This window comes from Papio anubis, chromosome 9 (assembly GCF_008728515.1).
Source record: "Papio anubis isolate 15944 chromosome 9, Panubis1.0, whole genome shotgun sequence".
NCBI classification, from domain to species: Eukaryota; Metazoa; Chordata; class Mammalia; order Primates; family Cercopithecidae; genus Papio; species Papio anubis.
This window is the reverse complement of record NC_044984.1, coordinates 88,872,069-88,892,718: the sequence shown is the minus strand read 5'-3', so window position 1 is coordinate 88,892,718 and position 20,650 is coordinate 88,872,069. Positions and strand designations below refer to the sequence as shown.

The 20,650-nt window shown below is 38.7% G+C and overlaps 1 protein-coding gene across 9 annotated transcripts in view; it reads left to right on the top strand.

Moving 5' to 3' along the window:
- Window positions 1–561: 561 nt before the first annotated feature.
- CEP83 (centrosomal protein 83) overlaps window positions 562–20,650 on the top strand; it is a 146,846-nt gene continuing 126,757 nt past the window's right edge. For 3 of the 9 annotated variants that reach the window (XM_017946119.3, XM_021922783.2, XM_021922784.2), the window contains exon 1: window positions 12,407–12,663. The gene's annotated coding sequence lies outside the window, so the exon portion shown is untranslated. Of the gene's footprint in view, window positions 961–12,406; window positions 12,664–13,798; window positions 14,018–20,650 lie in introns of those variants that run through there. The other 6 variants (XM_017946118.3, XM_009181428.4, XM_003906963.5 and 3 more) reach the window with 4 other exon arrangements.

The window sequence follows — 20,650 nt, the reverse complement described above, 5'->3', positions numbered from 1 at the left end:
GGTTACCTCGCGGCAAGCTGAGCCAACTCCCCATTCGTGGGCTGACGCCCAGCCGCGGCAGGCAGGCGGCTTCGGGAGCGCATATCTGCACACACGGAGACGATGGCAGGCGGGCGAAGGGAGAGAGGGTGGCGGCAGGACTACCATTTGAGGCTCTCAAAGAGTGTGGGGAAGAGGGAAGGACAGGCGCGAAAAGAAGGAAAATCCCTGGAGACGCTGTGTCGGCCGGAGGCTAGGGAGACTGGCTTCGCGCTCCAACGACGCGCGTCACTCTGCCTCCCAGAGGCAAGTGCCTGGGGCTCGATTTTCCGTCCCCAGAAGCTCTGGGGATCTCTGAGTCCACCCAGGGCCCTCCAGGAACGCCTTCGGGAACGCATCCCAGCCCCGCCGCTACCGCAGTCACCAGTAACCGCTCCCGCCTCGGTTTGTTTGTCTCCTCCCTCTAACGGCTCCGGCAGCATCTGGCGTCCGTGGCGTCGGTGACGTCGGCGTGGGGGTGGGACTTCCTGCTTCGCGCGCCGCTGGGCCGCTGGACAGAGCCCGCTCCTCCAAGCTGGAGGGGCGGTGCGATGAGGCGGCTTCGGGCCCGGACGTCAGCACGGGGGGTGGTGCCGCACCCCTGAGGAGCGTGGTCCACGCGGAAGAGCGAGGCTTTTCACCGCCGCCGCCGCCCTCGGACCTCTCCCGGGATACTTCACATTTCCCTAGGGACAGGAGCCCGAGGGGTCCGCTCGGCCCTCCTCCTCTTCAGCTTGCGCCGCGAGCTAAAGAGCTAGGCGTGGCGGGCTGGGCCGACACCCCGCTGTAGGACTGTAACCCTTAGTCCCAATGCCTCCGTAAGCGGAGTTGAGTGGGTGCAGGTGGTTGGAGCTGTGGAGGTGTCACCGGTGGCGAGCGCGGCCAGAACTGCGGTCACCTAAGTTTTCTGTGTGTGCGTTTCAAGGAGCATGCGTGCGTCTGGTATGTAACCTCTCTTTCTGGGCACGGCGTCTTGTTTGTATTTTGGAATACTCATTTTGTCCCTCCACAAACTGCCCTTGAATCCTTTTTTTATTTTCCTCGTAAAGTAGTGGGAGCTCGTGCTAGAAAAGTAGGCAGAGAGATTTGTTCTGAAGCCAGTTGGACGCACGTGAAACTCTTTATGGAGCTTTTGGATGCACTCTGGCTTGGTGGTTGTGTAGCCAGTTTGGTAATTGGCCAAACGTTTAAGTACCTCCAGCTTAATTTACGATGAAAAAGCTGTGCTACCATTTTTATTGGCTTTGAAGACAATTTGAATGAACCGTGATGTCGACTGTCATTACTGAGATAATACCTAAAATATGTTAGCGTATGCCGGGTTTAAATACTTTGGTGAATCCTCAGTGTCCAACTATTTTGACCATAATCAATGGCCATTTTGCTCTTAAAAATATCCACTGCTAAGTATTTTTAAAGCCTTTAGTTAGTTGAAATGAGGAAGCTCTTTCAAATCTTACACATGTCTGGGATGAGGAGAGACTTGTCCGAATTTCGTCTATATGATACTTAAAATCTATTCAGACTTTGAGCAGCTCTAAAATAGAGTAGGTTGTTAAAGCAGTGCTTCTGTTACCAAGCAACATCTCTGTAAACAAGTCTGATATTTAAAACACAGTAAATGTATCTATCCTACAGTTACCTGGATTCAGAATTCTCCATATTTATGAGTTTAGCTTGTAAGTGGTTAGAATTAATACTCACCTTTTGTATTGAGGTTTGATTTCAAACTCAGTTTGTTCAGAATTGTTAGAATGCTTTATTTATTTATTTAAGACCGAGTCTCGCTCTGTCGCCCAGGCTGGAGTGCAGTAGCGCCATCTTGGCTCACTGCAACCTCCGCCTCCTGCATTCAAGCGATTCTCCTGCCTCAGCCTCCTGAGTAGCTGGGATTACAGGCGCGCGCCACCACGCCTGGCTAATTTGTGTATTTTTAGTAGAGATGGGGTTTCACCATGTTGGCCAGGCTGGTCTCGAACTCCCGACCTCAGGTGATCCACCCACCTGGGCCTCCCAAATTACTGGGATTACAGGTGTGAGCCACTGCACCAGGCCAGAATGCTTTATATTACAGGTGTCACACAGAACTCTCCTGAGAGTTGCAAATGGTTTTGAGTTGTCCTTTGGTTATTTAGGACAGAGTATGCTGGGTATTCCCCTTACTTTGAGTGTTTTCTTTCCAGATCAGATGAAGTGTGCAGACTGTATTTAGAACATTCTCAGATAATAGTGAAATACAATTTAGAATTCCATGCAGCACTGGGAGAATGAAACACTGATTATTCACAGGTAGTTTTTTTTTTTTTTTTGAGACAGAGTTTCATTCTTGTCGCCCAGGTTGTAATGCAATGGTGTGATCTCCTCTCACTGCAACTTCCACCTCCCGGTTTCAAGCGATTCTCACATCTCAGCCTCCCGAGTAGCTGGGGTTACAGGCGCATGCCACCATGCCCTGCTAATTTTTGTGTTTTTGGTAGAGATGGGATTTCACCATATTGTCCAGGCTGGTCACGAACTCCTGACCTCAGGCGATCTGCCCCGCCTTGGCCTCCCAAAGTGCTGGGATTACAGGCATGAGCCAGTGTGCCTGGCCTATTCACAGGTAGTTTTTAATCCTTGGTTTACCAGTCACCTCACTGTCTCCTCTTATTGAACCCTTAATGATATAATTTTTGTGGCAAGTTGTTTTCAGAACACTTTTTGAATGATCTTTTGCATCAGTAACCTTTCAAGTAAGCAAGTATGTGAGAAAATCTGAGATAGGATGAGACTAAATGACTTCTTTGAAATCTATTAATAATGGGAATTGGAACTTGAAGTTTAATGTTCTTTATGTCAGATGCTCTTATGTATTGCTAAAATCCATGGACTTCATTTTAGTGCTCTCCTTTTTTCTTTTCTATATGCTGATGTTGAAGTAATGAAATATTCAAAAGTTGGGCAAGACGGAGAAGAAGAAAAATCAAGAATGACTCGTATAATCCTTAGTAATCAGAAATCAGCATTATGTCATGGGATGTTCTAATTCAAGAAGCTTAGAATGAAATCTTAACAGAAAGATTAGTGAATTTTAGTGGCTTGTCAGAATTTCCCCACCCCCAGGTACTGTCTCTTTGCCTAAAGTAAATGAGCTTGCTTTTAATTTTGTCATACATAATGTATTAGGTTCAGTAAGTAAATTGCCCACATTGTTTAACCTGTATGTGCTTTTAGGGAATGTGTGTAAATCTGTGTAAAAAACTTTCTATTAATCCAAGTTCACATTTCTTGACTTAAGCTGAACGCTTCGAAATCCTCTCACCTTGCCTTTTCAAGCGTATGTTCTTCATGGAAAAGGTGTCTCTGCCCAGATTGGTTTCTTCACTATCCCCTTAAACCTGCTCCGTACTTTATCCTTTCCATATTAGTCTGCATGTCCTGATCTTGTTCCCTTCTTTCTTAAAATCTAAATTGTACCTTTTCTATAAGGTTCAACTCCACCATGACCTCATACATACATAGGAATAGTATGTATTTGTGAGTTATATTTATTTGATACTTACACTTTTTGTTGTATTATTTTGACTTTTTTGACTTCCTAACTAGATTATAAGCTTATTAAGGGCAGGACTTTCAGATCTCAATGAGCTGTATCCTTAGTCTTTTCCAAATAGAAATTGCTGGATAAATATTTCTTAAGGATGACTGATTAGGCTTTGTGTCCCCACCCAAATCTCACCTTGAATTATAATCTCCGTAATCCCCATGTGTCAGGGGAGAGACCAGGTGGAGGGAATTGGATCATGGCAGCAATTTCCCCCATGCTGTTCTCGCGACAGTGAGTTCTCATGAGATGTGATGGTTTTATAAGTGAAGTGTTTGGTAGTTCCTCCTATGTCCATTCTCCTTCCTGCTACGTTGCGAAGAAGGTGCCTTGCTTTCCCTTCACCTTCTGCCATGATTTTAAGTTTTCTGAGACCTCTCCACCCATGTGGAACTGTGAATCAATTAAACCTCTTTCCTTTACAAATTACCCAATCTCAGGCAGTTCTTTATAGCAATATGAAATGGACTAATACAATGACAAATATGCATTTCTACTCTCCCCCCTTTTGTAAGTATTGTGAAAGTAAGGTTGTTGAGAGAAGAGAGTAACTGAAGGAGAAATAGCAACAGTGAACTATAAAAATGATTAAAGAGTAGGAAATCAGAAATAAAGATTCTGTTCCTAGAAAGTGAGTATTTGAGAATTTCCCATGGCAATACCAGCAGTAAGGACTCTCAGGAATGCTGGTACTATTCTTCAGTGGGCTTGGGGAGTTTGGTCAATTTCCTGGTTCCTAGTAGAATATTAGTTTATTTATTATACATTTTTTTCATCAGGACTCCCCTCTCTAGGTCATGGAGAGATCACTGACTGTCAAGTCTAGTACTGTTTCTTTCTTTCTTTTTTTTTTTTTGAGATGGAGTCTTGCTCTGTCTCCCCGGCTGGAGTGCAGTGGTGCAATCTTGGCTCACTGCAACCTCAAACTTGTGGGCTCATGCCGTTCTCCTGCCTCAGCCTCCCAAGTGGCTGGGGCTACAGGTGCATGCCACCACACCTGGCTTTTTTTTTGTATTTTGAGTAGAGACAGTGTTTCACCACATTTACCAGGCTGGTCTCAGAACTCCTGGCCTCAAGTGATCCACTCACCTTGACCTCCCAAAGTGCTGGAATCGTAGGTGTGAGCCACCATGCCTGGCCTACTATTTCTTTTAACTGAGCTATAATCCAGGATGGAAGAAATTAAGAAAGGAAATGCCCAGTTATTTGCCTTCTGTATATTGTGACTTCAGATTGCTTTTGGACTAAAATTCAGAGTTAGTAGGAGCCTAAACCTGGCCATTCCCTTTTGGAAAGCACATATCTGTCTCAAAATATGTCTATAAAATATCCATGTAGTTTTTACAGTCTCAACAAAAATCCTGTATCTGATGCTTATAACAAAGAGTTACTTCAGTTGAAGGTATAAAAAGTGAAGTTGAGTCTCAGAATGCTTTCATAAATATTCGTTTGATTCAGTTATTTCTTGAGTGAATTTGCCATTCTGGCTTCTGAGTTGTTGCCCAGTAACACAATTGCAGTATAATGTAGCAACCCTTGAAAACAGTAGCATTAAACTATAGGGATTTTCCCGATGAAGTTGCATTGCCTATCTCTGATGTTCATAATCAGCCTCTCTCAAGTGTGATTGCATTTTGTTTTAAGGCAGCTATTTCAGATATTGTTAAACTTAAGGGGCATACAATATATGGTCTTAAGGATATTTTTTAGAGTACTGACGAATTATAACTTCTTGCACATTGTTTTACATAGAGATGCATGATAAGTATGTACTGAATTATTTTGTGGGTGAAGGACACGTGAAAATACTGGTTTAATTAAAGATTATTCTGGGCAGAAAAACTATTACGTAATAACAGACTTCTCTACAACTGATATAGCCAGCCAGAGCTGGGGTGGATGAAGTTGAAATGGTTCTTTGTAACATTTTTGTATGACTTCTAGAACTTCGTAGAAAGCTTAGATCAATAAGCACAATTTAATAGGCACTGTAATTTTTTTTCTTTTTTGAGACGTAGTCTCACTCTGTCTGCAGGCTGGAGTGCAGTGGTGTGATCTCGGCTCACTGCAACCTCCGCTTCCCGGGTTTAAGCAATTCTCCTGCCTTAGCCTTCCCAAGCAGCTGGGACTACAGGCACGTGCCACCATGCCCGGCTAATTTTTTGATTTTTAAGAGAGACGGAATTTCACCGTGTTAGCCAGGGTGGTCTCGATCTCCTGACCTTATGATCCACCCACCTTGGCCTCCCAAAGTGCTGGGATTACAGGTGTGAGCCACTGCGCCCGGCCTAGGCACTGTAATTTTGTGGGAAGAGAATTATGATTCAGGAGACCAAGGCTTGACTGGGTGAGTCACTTCACCTTTCGTGGCCTGTCTTCTCATTTGAAAACATAAATCTCTGAAAGTTTCCTTCAGAAATTGTATGCTTCCAATTTAAAGCAAATTTTATTTCTCCTGTTTATGGGTTTAATCAATATTTGAGTGCCTATTATGTGTCTTGCGCTATGCTAGGCACTGGGGGGATTGTGAATAAGACATAGTGCTAAGTCTCCAGCACCTTATTGTCTGATGGGAGAAATGGACAAAGTAATTAGTAATTTGTAATAAAGCGTGTTAAATTTCGTAAGGATAGGTAAGAATGTGTTCTGGGACATGTGGGAAGGATACCTGGCCTAGAACTAGAAAGAATATGCTACAATTGAGGACTGTCTCTTTAGAATCTTATAAGTGTAGTTTGTAGGGTGTACTTGGCCTGGAGGGAGTTAGTCAAAGAAAACTAGGGAGACATTTCTTGAAGTTGGAGAGAGAGAAGAGTCATCAACGTTAGCGGTAGTTGAAATATCAGGTATAGGTGAGGTTCCTAGAGAGAGTTGTGTAGAATCAGAAGGGAGCTTGTGAACACCAGAATGTAATAGGAAGGGGGAGAAAGAAAGTAGGGAGAAAAACCAGAGTAGGGTAAGGTTTTGGAAACCTTATCAATGTGAAGGAATGCACATCACATTTAGTTTATTGATTAAGTGGAAATTGTTGCTCAAGAAACATTGAGTGTGTAGTCCTATAAACGTAAACCCATCTAAATAAAGATGCCCTCTACAAAGATCTGAACTTACAAATGGGGGTAATTTAAGTTCTTGCTTAGCAGCATAACAGAGGAAAGAGCCTGGATCCTGAGAGTGAAGGTTAGATTACTAGCTTCATAACTTTTTGAACCAGTTACTTAGTTTTTTGGTCCTCATTGTCTTAATGTGTAAAATGATATATATATATATATATATATATATATATTTTTTTTTTTTACAAGAGTCTTGTATGGATTAAAACAAGGTAAATTGTAAACCTGACTTTTAGTGGGCATTCTTTATTCATTTTTATCCGTGCCATTATTAATGACTCTTCTGAACTACATACCCTTCTTTTCCTTCCCCATCCCCAGTCATATTCTTTTATCCTTCAAGATCCACCAAAATTCCTTTGATATCTTCCTGTATGGATGATATTCCAAATTTTCTGTAATGGAATGAACATGTCCTATGTCCCTTAGAATTAGCAACACTATTCTTTTTTCTTTTTCTTTTTTAAAGCGTTAAGAAGGAAATTGTAGTATCTAACATGTGAGAAGTCTGGAGATAGGTGGTTCTAAGATTGTCAATTAAGTGGCTCAGTGATAATCTTTAAGAACCTGGATTCTTTTTGCTTGGTCATCCTTTGAACTCAGCCTTGATTACTACAACTGTCATGAAATTTTCCAAAGTTTGGAAGAGATAACTTCTTTCTTCTACCTAGCCCTTTTTAAACAGCTTTATTGAGGTATATTTTACCTACCATAAAAACCACTCATTGTAAGTATACAATTTAATGGTTTTTAGCAACTTTATAGAGTTGTGCAACTGTCATCACAAGGCAATTTCTGAACATTTTATCAATCTCCCAGATTCTCTTAAGCTCATTTGCATTTAATGTAACTCCTTCCCACAGCCCCAGAGAACCACTGATCTGCTTTCTATCACTATAAATTTGTCTTTTCTAGATATTTCATATAAATGGAATCACTATAGTCTTTTGCATCTGGCTTCTTTCACTTCATGCTTTTGAGGTTTATTTAATGTATATATATCAATGTTTTGTTCTTTTTAATTGTTGAATAGTATTCTTGTCTATTTTCCATTCACCAGGTGAATAGTATTGGTCAGTAGTGTTTCCCATTTATTGGTAACTGGTGAATAGTATTCCCCATTCACTAGGTGATAGACATTGGATTGTTTCCAGTTTTTGGCTATTATGAATAATGCTGCTGTGAAGATTTGTCTGTAATTCCTTGTGTGAGCATGTTCATTTCTTTTGGGTAAATTCCTAGGAGTGGAATTGCTGAATTATATGGTAAGCTTATTTTTAACTTTTAAAGAAACTGTCAAAATGTTTTCCAAAGTAGCTGTACCAATTATATCCTACCAGCAATGTATGGGGATTCTAGTTTCTCCATGTCCTCACCAACAGTTGTTGTCTTTTTAATTATAGCCATTCTAGTGAGTATCTAGTAGTATCCCATTGTAATTTTAATTTGCATTTCCCTGCACACTAATGTTGGACACCTTTTTCTGTGGTTGTTGGCCATTTGTAAGTCATTTTTAGTAGAATATCTGTTTAAGGCATTTGCCCATTTTTTTGCTGGATTTTTTTTTTTTTTTTTTGGTCTTACTGAGTTGTAAGTTCTTTATATATTCTGGATAAAAGTTTGTATTTTTTTAAATATCAAAGATTAGATTTGCAAAGATTTCTCCCAGTTGGTGTCTTGGCTTTTCATATTTTTACTGGTGTCTTTTGAAGTGCAAAAGTTTTAATGAAGTCATTTCTTTTGTGTGTGTGGCATGCGCTTTCATGTTATGTATAAGAACTTTTTGCCTAATCCAAGGTCTCAAAGATTTTTCTCTTGGTTTTCTTTGAGCTCTTTCCTTTAAATCTAAGATTCATATTGAATTAACCGTGCATATATGTAAGAAGAGGACCTAAGTTCATTTTTTTAAATGTGAATGCCAAATTATCCAGTACCATTTGTTAAAAAGACTGTTCTTTTCTCTTCAATTGTATTGGCATCTTTGTAAAATGTAAGAATTTATTCCTAGACTCATGTCTATAAACCTGTCCTTACTCCAACACCATTCTGTCTTGATAACTGCAGTTTTATAGTAAGTTTCAAAATGAGTAGTGTAACGTTTTCTTCCTTTTCAAAATTGATGCTGTGTTCTTTCCATTTCCATATACAATTTAGGATCAGCTTGTTAATTTCTACAAAAACAAATCTAATATTTGTAGGATTTGCCCTGAATCTGTCCGTCAATCTGGGAGGAGTCACTAACTTAAAAAACTTGAGTCTTCCAGTCCATGAACATGTAATATCTCTCCATTTACTTAGATCTTTAATTTCTCTTAATAATGTTTTTCACTTTTCAGTGTACAAATCTTGCACTTCTTTGGTTAAATTTATTCCTAAGACTTATAATTTTGATGCTCTTAGAAATGGAGTTTTCATGATTTGATTTCAAATTGTTCATTGTTAGCATAAAGAAATGCAACCAACCAGGTGTGGTGACTCACGCCTGTAATCCCAGCACTTTGGGAGGCCGAGGCGGGTGGATCATGAAATCAGGAGATCGAGACCATTGTGGCTAACACGGTGAAACCCCGTCTCTACTAAAAATAGAAAAAAATTAGCCGGGTGTGGTGGTGGGCACCTGTAGTCCCAGCTATTCGGGAGGCTGAGGCAGGAGAATGGTGTGAACCTGGGAGGCGGAGCTTACAGTGAGCCGAGATCACTCCAACTGCACTCCAGCCTAGAGGACAGAGCGAGACTCCGTCTTAAAAAAAAAAAATGCTGCCAATTTTTGCATATTATTTGTACATAGATGATCGTGTCTCAAAACAATGATACTTTTTCTTTCCAATCTCAACGTTATTTATTTCTTCATTTTTGCTTTAATTCTTGGGTTAGACCCTCCAGTACGATGTTGAAGAGAAGTGTTGAATGTGCATTGCATTACTCCCAGTCTTAGGGGGAAAACATGCATATTTTTACCATCAGGTATAATGTTAGCTCTAGATTTTCTATAGATGTCCTTTGAAGAAGGTTAAGGAAGCTCCCTTATGTTCCTAGTTTGTTGTGAGTTTTTAATCATGAGTAGGTGTTAGATTTTGTCATGTTTTTTCCTGCATGTGATGATATGGTTATATGATTTTTATTCTGTTAATATGTTATATATTAATTGATTATTGGAGATTAAACCCATCTTGCATTGCTGGGACAGATCGCACTTGGTCATGCTGTAAAACCGTTTTTTTTTTTTTTATAGCGTTTGAGACAGTCTTACTCTGTGACCCAGGCTGAAGTGCAATGGTGTGATTTTGGCTCACTGCAGCCTTGAACTCCTGGGCTCATGTGTTTCTCCTGCCTCAGCCTCCCCAGTGGCTGGGGCTACAGGCTCATGCCACCACACCTGGCTATTTTTCTTTCTTTTTCTTTTTTGGTATTTTTTGTAGAGACAGGGTTTTGCCATGTTGCCTGGGCTGTTCTTGAACTCCTTGGGTCAAACGGTTTACTTGCTTGGACTCCCAAAGTGCTGGGACTACAGGCTTAAGCCACCATACCCAGTCCGTGCTATATAATCTCTGTTATATGTTGTTGAATATGGTTTGTCTGATTATTGTTAAGGAATTTTGCGTATGTGTTCCTGAGGGATATTAGTCTTTTGGTTTCTCGTGATCTTGCTCTTACTGCTTTAAATGTTTGATAGCATTCATTAGTGCAGTTGTGGGGGCCTGGCCATTTCTTTGTGGGAATATTTAAAATTATTAATTCAGTTTCTTCACTTGTTATAGGTCTTTTCAGATTTTCTCTTTCTTCTAGAGTTTTGGTAATTTGTAGGTTCTAGGAAGTGTAGTCCATTTCATATAAATTATCTAATTTGTTGATACAAAGTTTGTATTAAGAAATCCTCTAAGTTAATAATTTAAGTTTGGTAATAATTCTCCCTCTTTCATTCTTGATTTTGGTAATTTGTATCTCTTATTTTCTTGGTCAGTCTAGCGAAGTTTTTTTTTTCCCCCGATTCTGTTGCTCTTTCCAAAGAACCAACCTTTTATTTCATTGATTATTTTTCATATTTATATTTCCTATTTCACTGATTTCCACGCTAAAAATTATTATTTTTCTGCTTGTTTTGGGTTTAATGTCCCTTCTGCTCCTTGTTTTTCTAATTTCCTAAGATGGAAGCTTAGATTATTGGTTTGAGACCTTTTTTCTTTTCTTATATAAATGTTTAAAACTAGACATTTTCCTCTAAGCACTGCTTTAGTTGCATTCTGTACATTTTGGTTTGCTGTGTTTTGTTTTCATTCAATTTGAAATATATTTTAAAAATTTTCCTCGCAATTTCTTCTTTGATCAATGGGTTATTTAGAGGTATGTTTTTAAATTTACCAATAATTGAGGTGTTCCCAGATATATTTTTGTTTGGATGACTAATTCCATTGTGATCAGATCACACATTTTTTATGAGTTCAATCTTTTAAATTTTATCGAGACTTGTCTTGTGCCCCAGTATGTGGTGTATCCTGGAAAATTTTCTTTGTGTGTGTGAAAAAGATGTATATTCTGTAATCATTGGGTAGTATTTTCTGTCAGTTATGTCAGGTTTATTGATGAGGTTAGTCAGGTCTTCCATATCCTTGCAGATTTTCTGTCTCGTTCTATCAGTCATTGCAGTCTTCAACTGTTTTTGTTGAATTATCTATTTCTCTTTTAAATTATCTCTATTTTTTTGCTTCATGTATTTTGGAGTTCTTTTGTTAGATGGACAGTTATTGTTATATCTTCCTGATATAGTGACCCTTTTTTCATTATGAAATATCCTCCTTTGTCTGTAATATTTCTTATCTTAAAATCTATTTTTCTTGGTACTATAGCCACTCTGGTTTTTTTATGGTTACTGCTTCTATGGTGTATTTTTTTTTTTAAATCCTTTTAATTTTTAACCTATTTGTGTCTTTGAATTGAAGATTTATCTCTTGTTGACAGCCTATAGTTAGGTTTTGTAATCCATCCTAACATAATCCCCCCTTTGAATAGAGTGTTTAGTTCATTCACATTTAATGTAATTGTTGATATTATTGGATTTACATCTGCATTTTTCATATTTGTTTTCTATTTGTCTCATTTGTTTTTTGCTTTTTCCTCTTTACCATCTTTCTGTGTTAAATATTCTTTAGTGTATCTTTTTAATTCTGTTGATTTCTTTTGCTATATTTTTAGGGATTACAATATGCCTTTTAACTTAATTACAGTCTCCTTCTGAATACTAAATTCTGATAAATTATAGAAACTTTTCTCCAGTGTATCTCTTTTTTCTCTTTTTGGTGCTATTATTATATATATTACAGCTGTATGTATTACAAACCCAGCGATACAGTACTATAATTATTCCTTTATGTAGTTTTATGTCTTTAAAGGAGATGAAGTGAAAATAATTATATTTTTAGAGTCTTTAATATTTACCGATGTAATTACCGTTTCCAATGAGCTTCATTCTCCTATAGAGTATTATTTTTCTTTTTTCTCAGACAAGTTCTCCTTCTGTTTTCCAGGCTGGAGTGCAATGCAATGGTGTAATCTTGGCTCACTGCAGCCTCTGCTCTCCCAGTTCAAGCAATCCTCCTGCCTCAGCCTCTCAAGTAGCTGGAACTACAGGCACGTGCCACCATACCTGGCTATTTTTTTGTAGAGACGGGGTTTTGCCATGTTGCCCAGGCTGGTCTCGAACTTCTGGGCTCAAGTCAACCACCCACCTTGGCCTCTCAAACTGCTACGATTACAGGCATGAGCCACTGTGCCCAGCCTAGATTAAAGTTATTCTATGGTGTGACTTTTATCCTGAAGGACTTCCTTTGTTATTTCTCATAAGGCATGTCTCACAGCAACGACTTCTCTTCATCTTTGGTTATCTATCTGGCAATATCTTTATTTCATCTTCATTTTTGAAGGGCAGTTTTGCTGAATATAGAAATTTTAGTGGTAAGTTTTTTGTGTTTCTTTTAAAAATTTGTTTTTTTCCATGTCATTTCTGATGAGAAATCAGCGTTAATAATGTTGCCGTGTATGTGAAGTCATTTTTCTCTCGCTCCTTTTTTAAGGTTTCCTCTTTGTCTTTCAGCATTTGCAGGTTTCTTTGGATTTGTTGGGCTGTTTAGATGTGTCAATTAATGTTTTTCATTAAATTAGGGAAGTGTTTGGCGAGTATTTCTTCAAAACTTCTTTTCTGCCTCTTTCTCTCTTTCCTGACCTTCTGGAACTCCCACTGCATATTTCATGTACAGTATGTCGTCACTTAACAGTATTATTATTATTATTTTTTTGAGATGGAGTCTTGCTCTGTTGCCAGGCTGGAGTACAGTGGCGTGATCTCGGCTCACTGCAACTTCCGCATGTCGGGTTCAAGTGATTCTCTTGCCTTAGCCTTCTGAGTAGCTGGGACTATAGGTGTGCACCACCACACCTGGCTAATTTTTGTATTTTTAGTACAGATGGGGTTTCACCATGTTGGCTAGGATAGTCTCAATCTCCTGACCTCGTGATCTCCCTGCCTCGGCCTCCCAAAGTGCTGGGATTATAGGCGTGAGCCACCATGCCCGGCTGTCACTTAACGTTATTGATAGGTTCTTGGAAACTGACTTTAAGTGAAATGATGTATAATGAAACCAACCCTAGGCTAATTGATAAAAACAATAGTTAAATTCCTATGGCATATCTCTGGTCAAAAAACTTCTTCAAACTTCTAAATAAATACCCAAGACACTTCCTACATTAAACGTTGAAATAAATGTGAGCTGTAATGTTTAAGAAAGATTAGTAAAAACAAGTAAGATAGTTACTTACCTAATTTTTGGTTAACCAGTGAGTGACAGTGGTCATAGTGGTGGTGGGTTAAACCAAGAAATAAATGTTTGCAAAACAAAAATTATAAGGGGCACCTCTTACTATCATGCAGTTCAAAAATAATCACAAATATGGCAGGCTTGATAAGAGTGCTTTTGTACTACATAATGTATTGTCATGCATTTACATGACTATATACTTTATTTGAAATTTCATTTTACAATAATTTGTATTCATTCATTCATTCATTCATTCATTTTCCAACCTGCTCTAGGGTTCAGGCTTTCTGGTGGCCAGAGCCTGTCCTGGCACGGAACCAACCGTGGACAGGATGACATTCCATTGCATGGTGCACTTAAACACACACCCATACTCATGCCTACTGGGACAATTTCGATCTCCCAGTGAACCTAACGTGCACGTCTTTAGGATATGAGAAGAGGAAACTGGAGTACTTGGAAAATACAAACAAATGTTTACTTAATCATTTTTGGTGAGTGTCCATTTAAATGTTTTGCTCGTTAAAAATTTTTGATTGTTTATTTTCCTGTCATTTAGTTTTGAGAGTTCTTTATTCTGGGTGCAAGTCCTTTATCAGATTTATGATTTGCAGTTTTTCCCAAGTCTGGTGTATCTTTTCACTTATGTAACAGTGGATTTTGAAGAGTAGTGGATTTTGAAGTTCTTAATTTTGATGAAATCCAGTTTGTCAGTTTTTTCTTTTATGGATTGTGCTTTTGGTGTTATATCTGAGAAGTCTTAACCCAAGATCAAAATGATTTTCTCCTGTATTTTTTTTAGGAGGTTTATAGTTTAGGTTTTTAATTCAGGCCTCTGATTTATTTTGATTCTATTTTTGTACATGGTATAAGGAGCAACTTGAAGTTCTTTTTGTGTGTGTGTGTGTGTGTGTGTGTGTGTGTATGGAAAAGACAATTGTTCCAGGACCATTTTTTGAAAAGACTATTTTTTCTTCACTGAATTGCCTGCATTTTTGTCGGAAATCAATTGACTGTTTATATTTGACTGTATTTCAGGACAGTCTTTTTTGTTTAACGGATTTTTGAGACTCTGATGTAATACTACATAATTTTTATTTCTATGCACTTTAATAAGTGAAGTCAGGTAATACAAGTCTTCTAACTGTTCTTTTTCAAAGTTTTTTTTTTTTTTTTTTTGGCTCTTCTAGGTCCCTTGTGTTTCCATATGAATTTTAGAATCAGCTTGTTAATTTCTATGAAAACTACCTCAGTATTTTGAATGACATTGCATTGAATTTGGGAGAAATTAACTTCTTAACAATATTGAATTTTCTGATGCACAAATACGGCATATCTTACTATTGTAACCTGCTTTTTAAAAACAATTATAGATATAGAGTCTCACTATGTTGCCCAGGCTGATCTTGAACTCTTGGGATGAAGTGATCCTCCCACCTCGACCTCCCAAAATGCTGGGGTTACAGGCATGAGCCACCACACCTGGCCATGACCTGCTTTTTTAATAGTCTCTTTCCATTGTAAACACCACTATTAAGTTGGTACCATGAGGATAAGTACTGATTCTATCCTCCACTCCTACCTGGAATTTAGGATACACTCAGTAAACATTTACTGAATGACAAATAAAAGAAGATTCTTGAACATAAATGTTTCTGCATCTCTAATTAGTTTCTCAGGATTAATTCCTAAAATTAGAATTATTAAGTCACAAGATATATTCATTTTGAAAGCTTTTGCTTAGTAAACTGTCCTCCAGGTAGAAATTTCTTTTCTGTTCTTTTTTGAGTTGGAGTTTTGCTCTTGTTGCCCAGGCTGGAGTGCAGTGGTGTGATCTTGGGCCACTGGAACCTCCCCGCCTCCCAGGTTCAGGTGATTCTCTTGCCTCAGCCTCCTGAGTAGCTGTGATTACAGGTGCCTGCCACCATGCCTGGCTAATTTTTGTATCTTTAGTACAGAAGGGGTTTCACCATGTTGGCCAGGCTGATCTCGAACTTCCGACCTTAGGTGATCTGCCCACCTCAGCCTCCCAAAGTACTGGGATTACAGGCGTGAGCCACCACACCTGGCCTGAGATAGAAATTTCTCGATAACTAACTTTAATGCATGCATAATTGGTTAGCAAACAGTGTTCTCGGTGACATCCTTCCCCAAGGTTTCTCTGAAATTACATTATAAGCCTATGGGAGAGTAGGATTTACATCATAGAAATTTTGTGGGTCACTTTACTGTCATTAACAGTTTACTGGAATTCGGAGCTATGAAGATGACCAAAACAGTTGAAGATAGTTTATATGGTTATAAAGCATCTGGAGGGGAAAAGTGCAGATGCTATAGAATATGGAATAAATTAGGCCGGGAACAGTGACTCATGCCTGTAATCCCAGCACTTTGGGAGGCCGAGGTGCGTGGATCACTTGAGATCAGGAGTTCGAGACCAGCCTTGCCAACACGGTGAAACCCTGTCTCTAAAAATACGAAAAATAGCCAGGCGTGGTGCGTGCCTGTAATCCCAGCCACTGGGGAGGCTGAAACAGGAGAATCACTTGAAACCGGGGTGCAGAGGTTGCAGTGAGCTGAGATTGCGCCATTGTACTCCAGCCTGGGTGACAGGGTCAGGCTCCGTCTCAAAAAAATGTATATGTATATATAGAATAAATATCCTGCGGCAAGCACAAGGAAGGCAGGAACCTATGAAGCACATGGGCAAAAGCTACTCTTTTTGTTCACTTTTAGAGCAACTAAAACTCTGAAAATAGTTTTGTGATTTTGCAGACTATAGGGTTTCAGGTTTGACTGTGATTGTGATTTGTGGATTAATTGACAGGATTTAAGAAGGTATTTTAATTTGGCATAACTATGAACAAAGTTTTGAAGGCAAAGAGAAATGTGTTTGAGAGTCTGTAAACTTAATTGACTGTAGCACAGGGGTCCTGTGGGGCAGCAAAATGTTTGAATTTGTATAGGGAGCTGGCTAATACAGGGCTGTGAGTTTAGCTGGGAAATTTATATTTGAGTCAGAAAAGAATAAGGATTATCATAGGAGTTATAGTGATGAAGGCAGTGTGTGAGAAAGATTGTTTTGGTGATATTTGTAGGCCATGTAAGAATGAGAAAAGACTAAAGTCTGGGACACCATCTAGGAGGCTTCTGTTAAGTGTAAAGTATTTAAGATTCGGCACTGGAGTGTGATGGCTCTCAAAATGGGGAAGAATGATTATATTCAACAAATAGATGATGAAGAATCAGCAGGATTAATTTGTTACAAATAGAGGATAGAGGATGGGTAGTGGTTAAATGAGAGGAGGATAGTGGTAATTGACTTTTTTAAGAAGACAAGTAGAAAATTTGAACCTAATGAACTGAATTCTTGTTAGGTTGATGTAGTGGATAAAATGTGATAACTTTTCCTCACCTATTACTGGATTCATGACTGAGACCCCTGTAACAAAAGACAGATTATCAAGAGGAAAGCATACACATTTATTTAATGAAAGCTTTACTTTATATGAGTCTTCAGAAATGAAGACTGAAATAAACAGGGAAACCTTTCTTTCTGTGTTTTTCTAAAAAAAATTATTATTTCAATAGTTTTGGGGGAACAGGTGATGTTTGGTTACATGGATAACTTCTTTAGTGGTGATTTCTGAGATTTTGCTGCACCCATCACTTGAGTGGTGTACACGCACCCAGTGTGCAGTCTTTTAGCCCTCTCCCCCTCCCACCCTTCTCCCCAGGTCCCCAGAGTCCATTATATCATTCTTATGACTTTGCATCCTCGTAGCTTAGCTCCCACTTATGAGAACATACGGTGTTTGGTTTTCCATTCCTGAGTTATTTCAGTTAGAATAATGGCCTCCAACTCTATCTCGGTTGCTGTGAATGCTGTTATTTCATTCCTTTTTATGGCTGAGTAGTATTGCATGGTATATATATACCACATTTTCTTTATCTACTCATTGGTTGATGGGCATTTAGGCTGATTCCATATTTTTGCAGTTGCAAATGTGCTGCTGTAAACATGCATGTTCGAGTGTCTTTTTCATATAATGACTTTTCCTCTGGGTAGATGCCCAATAGTGAGATTGCTGGATCAAATGGTAGTTCTACTTTTACTTTTTTTTTTTGAGATGGAGTCTTGCTCTGTCGCCCAGGCTGGAGTGCAGTGGTGCGATCTCTGCTCACTGCAAGCTCCACCTCATGGGTTCACGCCATTCCCCTGCCTCAGCCTCCTGAGTAGCTGGGACTACAGGCACCCACCACCACACGTGGCTAATTTTTTTTTTGTATTTTTAGTAGAGACGGGGTTTCACTGTGTTCATCAGGATGGTCTCCATCTCCTGGCCTCGTGATCCGCCCACCTCAGCCTCCCAAAGTGCTGGGATTACAGGCATGAGCCACCTCGCCCAGTCTACTTTTAGTTCTTTAAGGAATATCCATGCTGTTTTCTATAGTGGTTGTACTAGTTTACCTTCCCACCAGCAGTGTAAAAGTGTTCGCTTTTCACCACATCTCCATCACCATCTATCATTTTTTGGTTTTTAAATTATGGCCATTCTTGGAAGAGTAAGGTGGTAGCACATTGTGGTTTTGATTTGCATTTGCCTGATAGTGATGTTGAGCATTTTTTCATATGTCTGTTGGCCATTTGTATATCTTTTGAGAATTGTCTATTCATGTCCTTTCCCCAGTTTTTGATGGGAATATTTATTTTTTTCTTGCAGATTTGTTTGAGTTCCTTGTAGATTCTGGATGTTAGTCCTTTGTGAAATGCATAGTTTGTGAATATTTTCTCCCACTCTGTGGGTTGTGTGTTCACTCTGCTGATTATTTCTTTTGCTATGCTGAAGCTTTTTAGTTTAATTAAGTTCCATACATTTATTTTCATTTTTGTTGCGTTTGATTCTTGGTCATGAACTCTTTGCCTAAGCCAATGTCTAGAAGAGTTTTTCTGATGTGATTTTCTAGAATTTTTCTGGTTTCAGGACTTAGATTTAAGTCTTTAAGCCATCTTGAGTTGATATTTGTATAAGGTGAGAGTTGAGATTCCGCTTTCATTCTTCTACATGTGGCTTGCCAATTGTCCCAGCACCATTTGTTGAATAGGTTGTCCTTTCTCTACTTTATGTTTTTGTTTGCTTTATCAAATATCAGTTGACTGTGAGTACTTGGCTTTGTTTCTGGGTTGTCTATTCTGTTCCACTGATCTATGTGCCTGTTTTTATGCCAGTACCATGCTGTTTTGGTAACTGTAGCCTTGGTAGTATAATTTGAAGTCAGGTAATGTGATACTTCCAGATTTGTTCTTTGTGCTTACTCTTGCTTTGCAGGCTCTTTTTTGGTTCCATATGAATTTTAGGATTGTTGTTTTCTAGTTCTGTGAAGAATGATGGTGGTATTTTGATGGGAATTGCTTTGAATTGGTAGATTGCTTTTGGCAGTGTGGTCATTTTCACAATATTGATTCTACCCATCCATGCGCATGGCATATATTTCCATTTGTTTGTGTCGTCTATGATTTCTTTCAGCGTTTTTTTATAGTTTTCTTTGCAGAGGTCTTTTCGCCTCCTTGATTAGGTATATTCCTAAGTATTTTGTTTTATTTTTTGCAGCTATCGTAAAAGGGGTTGAGTTCTTGATTTGATTCTCCGCTTGGTGGTTATTATACAGCAGAGCTACTCATCTGTGTACATCAATTTTGTATCCTGAAACTTTGCCAAATTCATTTACCAGTTCTAGGAGCTTTTTGAATAAGTCTTTAGGGTTTTCTAGGTATACAATCATATCATCAGCAAACTGCAACACTTTGACTTCCTCTTTACCAATTTGGGTGCCCTTGATTTCTTTCTCCTCATCGATTGTTCTGGCTAGGACTTCCATTATTATATTGAATAGAAGTGGTGAAAGTGGACATCCTTGTCTTGTTCTAGTTCTCGGGGGGAATGCTTTCAACTTTTCACTGTTCAGTGTAATGTTGGCTGTGGGTTTGTCATAGATGGCTTTTATTAAGGTATGTCCCTTCTATGCCGATGTTGCAAATGGTTTTAATCATAAAGGGATCTGAATTTTGTCATGCTTTTTCTGCGTCTGTTGAGATGATCATGTGGTTTTTGTTTTTAATTCTGTTTATATGGTGTCTTTATATGGTACATTTATTGACTTTCATTTGTTAAGCCAACCCTGCATCCCTGGTATGAAACCCAGTTGATCATGGTGTATTTTCTTTTTGACATGTTGTTGGACCTGGGTAGCTAGTATTTTGTTGAGGTTTTTTGCATCTTTGTTCGTCAGGGATATTGGTGTGTGGTTTTCTTTTTTTATTATGTCCTTTCCTGGTTTTGTTATTAGGGTAATACTGCTTTATAGAATGATTTAGAGAGGATTCCCTCTTTGTGTTTTGGAATAGCTTCAGTAGGATTCATACCAATTCTTCTTTGAACGTCTGATAGAATTCAGCTGTGAATCCATCTGGTCCTGGACTTTTTTGTTGTTGTTGTTGGCTTTTTTTAAAAATTACTGTTTCAATCTTGCTACTTGTTATTGACCTATTCAGAGTTGGTGTCTATTTCTTCCTAGTTTAATCTAGGAGGGTTGTATATTTCCAGGAATTTATCCATCTCCTCTAGGTTTTCTAGTTTGTGTGCATAAAGATATTTATAGTAGCCCTACAAAAGCACGATCTTTTGTATTTCTGTGTTACCACTTTTGATATCTCCTCTTTTGTTTCTAATTGAGTTGTTTGGATCTACTCTGTTCTCTTGGTAATCTTGCTAATGGTCTGTCAATTTTGTCTTTTCAAATAACCAGCTTCTTGTTTCATTTATCTTTTGTATTATTTTGTTGTTGTTGTTTCAATTTCATTTGATCTTTGTTACTTCTTTTCTTCTGCTTGGTTTTGGTTTGGTCTGTTCTTGTTTCTCTAATTCCGTGAGGTGTGAGGTTAGGTAGTCTATTTGTGCTTTTTCGGACTTTTTGATGTAAGCATTGATTGCTATGAACTTTCCTCTGAGCACCACTGTATTTGCTGTATCCCAGAGGGTTGATAGGTTGTGTCACTGTTACTGTTCAGTTCAAAGAATTTTAAAATTTCCCTCTTGATTTCATTGTTGACCCAGAGGTCAATCGTG